The following is a 6,369-nucleotide window of genomic DNA, read 5'->3' on the forward strand; positions in this document are numbered from 1 at the left end:
GCATTTCGCATGTCGGGATTCACAGGAGGTGGGAGTTTTCACGCGTGTTGTAATTTTGGAATAGCAAGGCGCGGGTTGAGATGGAGGGAGTTGTCGGAGCACAACGAGACAAAGATATATCTTAAATATTTCGGGCTAACAAGGCGCAGGTTGAAATTTCTGGACAAGCCTAACATGTACTGTACCAAATCAATTCGCACTACAAATGTCATTCAAAACTTTGAATTCATGTTATGTTCAATTAAAATATTTCACTACGTGTATAATGCATGCAACCTAGTACTCAAATGAACGTTTTAGTGCATTCCAAACGTATATACTACCGCTTCAATATGAACTAAATTTGAATTCATTTCTCTATTTGAATAAGATCTACAATAATGATTGTTGTGAAGTCAAAGCATTTGAATTCGTTTCTCTGTTTTAATAAGATCTACAATCGTCATTATTGTCAAGTTAAATCATCGTTTGTGTATTATCTTCACAGCACACCACATGATTAGTCTCGAGTTACATATGAACTATGTGTACTATATGAACTCAAACTCAATTTTTTGAATCCAGTTTATGTTGATTCCAAATCATAGTACATTTCAAGCTCTAGCTAGATCTTCACAAACTAAACCATGTCTCATATGTATAATGTGTTTATCACATTATGTATGGTGCCCCGCCGCCTACGCCTACAAGTATTTAGATGTGAGTTGCAAACACCACACATTACCACAAATTCAAATAAAATGTGAGAATGTTCGATATATAGTATTGTTTAGATTGTTCGATATTTAGTTGTAAGCTGGAGACGCCACACATTATCACAAATTCAAATAAAATGTGAGATTGTTCGATGTATAGTATGGTTTAGATTGTTCGACATTTAGCTGTGAGTTGCAAACGCCATGCATTATCACATTATGGTATAACATGTGCAAAACCAAAACACGCGTATCACCGCTATATTCATGCATGCATGTGTTTAAAACACTATGATCTCCTATTCAAATATATGAATCCACTTTCATATCAAATTATGATCTTTGTTAGTCTCTTACACCCACACAATCCTCTAACCTTTGTAGCCACCACTAACTTTCTCTCGTGCATGCACACGCCCTCCTCGCCCTCCCCCTCCCTCAGCATTCTATCCATCACGCACATTCATTTTTTTTTCTTTAGGTCGTTCTCCCACAGTCTCCACAACTCCTTTCCGACACACACCGATCGATAAACCTCTCCAGCGATGTCTGCCTACAACATACACACGCACCTTCAATCTCCTCCTTTATGTGTCCTTGCCTCGTGTCTCTCATACGGTCCCACACACGTGTAAACTCTCGCCCCTCTTTTCATCGATCTCACAACCGCACACTCCTCCCCTATCTAGCTAGTAGCTGGGCCTCTCGCACCACCTCCTAGCTCCATTCTCTCTGTCTATCCGTCTCGCTGGGCCTTATTTGCCTCTAACAAATGGACGTACACCGACCGATCTCCCGCTATACATATAGCTAGCTAGGTCCTTATAACTCGTTTCCTCCCACGCGTCGATCGATCTACCTCATTAGTTATGTCTCTCCCTTCCTCCGACAAACAACAATTGATCTACCGATCTAGTTAGGTTTGCTTACCAAACACATGGTTCCCCTTCATCATCCATGGATGTGTCTCGACAAATCTAGCACGCACAGGCACACACAGAAACACATCCCCACTCTTATTGATAATATTGTGGTTCCACCCTCAGTTTGTCTAGTAGGCCTCTCCCACCATCTTCGAGAAGCAACTCCATCACCCATCCAGCACTCTACCCCTCTCCCCCCTCTCTCTCTCCTCTCTCTCTCTCTGTCCCATCCTATTTCCCGTCCTTCAGTTATGTATGGATGTCGACCGATCTCCCTCAAGACATAGCTGGGTCTCTCCTTCTCAACACATATACGAGTCGTTCTACCTCTATAGTTAGGCCTCTGCCGACCCCTCCCCCACCCCCTCACACACACACACCGATACATCGAGCGCTGTAGTGATGTCTCCCTGCCACACACAAACTTGACCTGTGCCCTCTGACGTTCTGGTAGCTAGGTCTGTCGCCCTATATCTTTCACTTGCACACACACAATTTCGATGGCTCTCTTCATCGATCTCGCACCCACCCACTTGATCCTCTCTTCGACTCTATCGATATCTATGACCCCTCCCTCTCTTCTCGTGGATCGCCCGACCCTCTATATATGATATGGATAGGCCTCCATTTCACACACACTGCATGCAAAATTTTGTTTGAGATGTCATCGACACATATTCCCACAAATACATTCACGAAATCAACCTCCCCCCCAAAACAAAATACACTCACGAACGCACAAGCCATTTGTCTAGGTTTGTATCTCTCACACACACCCACGTAGGTGGGGGACGTGCACGAAGAGAAGAGGTGCACGCACGGCGCACGTAGTCCCGTCTCTTTCCCAACCACACCCGCGCAGGTACAGGGTGGAGCTCATTTCTGTACGAAAAGGCAGCCCACGTGGTAATTTGACACGTGTACTGGCTGTCCACTAGATGGAGGGAGGATCGTCTACCACGGGTGAACAAACAAATTGCGACTTGACATGTTATGTTAAAAAAGAGGCAAACCATGTGGGGCCTACATTAGAGGCAAGGCTCTATACACTGGAGTACTTTTGATGTGTCCCGTCAACTCGTAGAACAAGGAGAAGCTTGCTTTAGTACGCTGTATCCCCCGCCCACGGGCGCGGTGGCTCGCAGGATGAGGTGAAGCTTGCTTACTACGCCTTACGCCCGCTCCCTCGCCCACGCGTGCGGTGGCTCGCAGGACGAGGAGAAACTTTTACTAGTACTCCCTCCGTTTACTCCTCATCCCTACCTTGGTTAGAGAGATTATCATATTGTTTGGAATATATGTCCTTTAGTAGATTTCAATATGAACTACTAGTACATACTCCAAACACTGATGTATATAGACGTATGTTAGAGTGTAGATTCACTCATTTTGCTCCGTATGTAGTCCATATTGAAACGGACGTAATAGTACGCACTCTCCCTCACCCCTCGACCCTCGCCACGTGGTGGACGTGCAGCAATTCATTCGGTCTCATATAGCCAGAATGATATATACTGCAGTACCATTATTGCTCGACTTCCCGAAGAGGCGAAGAGCCAATCGCAAGGTTAATAGTTTGGAGATGTCAAGCGCAAGGTTTATAGGAGAACGACTAGTAGGTGCCGCGTCATTTATAAATAAAGTTTTTTCTTCAGTGGCACGTACGCAATATATATAGGTTCATATGGAGAGAAAAGGAATCTGCTCCACTATATACATAGGCAGGACGAGCCTACATGGTTGCTTGCTGGGGTTGCTCTCTTCAGTTTTCACACTCTCTCGCACAAAACCACTGTGGCCACATCTCTAACATCCCATCGGATCACGTCTGTCGGGGGAAGGGGTGGATGCTTAGTGTAGATGCGGTCGCAGTCGCCGACGGCAAAAACCCACTGTCGGCACGTCCCGATCAAGGGTCCCTGCCATTCTCTCTCGCAAGCCGGTGAGGTTGCCTTCGTCCATTGCTCACTGCCGCGACGTGGGCAGTAGCCTCCTCCCGCCGCCCTCCTCTAGGTTGAGCTACGTCCCGACATCCCTCAGGTACAACTCCCTTTACAGCCGGCTTGCACCACTGCTCCAGCTGCCCACATCACTCCATGTGGATATTTTCTCTACTTCTTTGCCCCGCACATACCTCTACTGGCTTCTACGTACTGTATTTGTGATGAGTTTATGTCTCATCAACTAGTCCCAGTAATCTTATTCTAATCATGCTTCTTCAATTTCTTTGCACAGGGATGCTCATCTCGATTTTGGTGAAACTGCACAAAATGATCCGATGGTCAAAGGGTTGCAAACTTCATTTCTTAGGAAGCACCGACGTTGCCAGCAAATTAAAGCCTGGTTAGGGTTTACGGTTCAAGGGCTAGGGACTGCATGGATCGTTTTTTCTTTAGATGTCTCTGTTTCAATGGCTAGGGATTGCATGAGTAGTAGTAGTACTGTACGCCTTACGCCCGCTCCCTCGCCCACGCGCGCGGTGGCTCGCGGGATGAGGAGAAAATTTTACTACTCCCTCCGTTTACTCCTCGTCCCTACTACCTTGGTTAGAGAGATTATCATATTGTTTGGAATATATATGTCCTTTAGTAGATTTCTATATGAACTACTAGTACATACTCCAAACACTGATGTATATAGACGTATTTTAGAGTGTAGATTCACTCATTTTGCTCCGTATGTAGCATAAAGTTGAGACACTTATTTTGGAATGGAGGGAGTACATATTTGCTATGATCTGTCAATCATTGAGCTGCAATAGCATGCATGTTAGTCTCCCTTGTATTTGATGAAATGTTGCAACGGGCAACCTTGGACGCAAGATACATGTAACAGAAGCTGGAAGCTTCATAACATTGTACTATCTCGCTGATAAATTACAGTAAGTACTATACAAGTACTTCCTCCGTTCCTAAATATAAGTCTTTGTAGAGATTTCACCATGAACCACATACGGATGTATATAGATGCATTTTAAGTGTAGATTCATTCATTTTATTTCGTATGTAGTCCACCTAGTGGAATCTCTACAAAGACTTATATTTAGGAACGGAGGGAGTACTATGTAAAGAGTTAGGTGCCGCACGGTGTCCAGAAAATATGGTGATAGTGTGAGGTGGGCCATGTAATCACTGAGCCTGCGTGTTTTCACTGCTCTTGCACTCCTCCACCGTAAGAATGCAGAAAATTGTAATCTAGTAGTACCTCCTTTCGCCGAAAGCGTGGGACATCCAGCAGTCCTACCACCTGAGTAATAATGACCAATGAGCCATCAAATCACATAGACCCAGCAGTAAGTTGGACGAACGAAGCAACCATCACTCTTAAATCCGCTTCTCCCTTCAATGCAGGCGCCAGTGAGAGGTCGCGTCCGCTCTGTCCGGGCATGAATGCGGCACCGATTCTTTGGAGCGGCGTTGACCGTTTCAGGCGGGAAGCGCGCGCGGGCGATGGAGGGGCGTTGGGTGGGCCAGGCTGGTCAGGAGAGGGTGTGGAAGCTGTCAGCCTGTCCCTACTGGACGCCCGGAAACGAGAGGATGCATCGACTCTAGCGGCTAAAATCATACACTACACACCATCTCTCTGTAGGAGTAGGTTGATCTGTCGCTCTCTCTAACACACACATGCTGTTAAACACACACACGCACACGCACACGCACACACAGGTTCATAGAATAGGAAAATCGTGCAAGTGCGAAGCCACAGGAAGTGAGATACAAATTGAGTACGTTCAAGAAGAGAAAAGGTGACGAATATTCCATCAAACCTGGACTGAGGAGTAGTAATCCCCCCGTCTAGGTGTTAAGTCATCGTACGGAAATCAGATATTCCCAAGATGTTTAGGCGTCGTCCATTAACTTCGCATCTCAATCCCCTCCTGGCCTTGTTGCTAGCGAGCATTGTTACTTAGGGAGCGTTTGGATCCTTAGCAAGAACAATTTATAGCATAGCCAGACAAGGTTAGGCGTTTGGAACTGTTAAAATATGTTAGCTTTTGTGGGCCAGCTAGCTTGGGTGGGCTAGAAAAATCTTGCTAGCTCAGGAGAGCCAGATCGGCTCGCTTCTGACGGCAAACTCCGCGTAGTAGTAACATAGACTAGTAACATATGCATGTTTTACTAGTCCAAGTTACTCACCACTATGACTAGCCTAAGCAATGTAACCAAACGCTCCTTACTCTGCCTTGTTATCTCCCCCAGAAACCCAATGCATGGAGCACAACTATGCATTGATCAGTCAAGAAATCAAAGTCGGCTTGCATGCGAGTTAATACGTGGCCCTGCATGGTAGCTAAAACGTCATCTCTTAGTTGATTGGATTAATTGTTGCGTTTAGAGACAAAAATCAGGGCTTTGATTGGAGGAATGACCGGTCAAGTTTCTCCTTCTCCTCCAATCTGCTTGCACCTTGGTCCCGCTGCACCTTCTAACGTGACTTATTACACCTAGACGGAGGGAGTCGTACGAGATGCGGTGGCACACTGACTTAGGTCGAATACAAGTGCCCAAAATTGTGTGCATGTTATAATAAGGATTCACTTAAAATAGTACATGAGAGAACATAGGGATCAATTGGACAGTGTTCCCGAGCAGTAGCGAGACGTGTGAGGTAAGATACACCGCTGGCGCTTTTAATTTTTCTTATTAATTTGTTTGTTTCACCCTCTGACTGGTGGGACCCAACGTACTATGTGGAGAGAGGTAAGGTGACTAAGGCTGCATTATTTCTGCACCACTGTGGATAGTCTTACC

Source organism: Triticum urartu, chromosome 5A (genome assembly GCF_056163025.1).
Source record: "Triticum urartu cultivar PI428250 chromosome 5A, HENAU_Tu73, whole genome shotgun sequence".
NCBI lineage: Eukaryota > Viridiplantae > Streptophyta > Magnoliopsida > Poales > Poaceae > Triticum > Triticum urartu.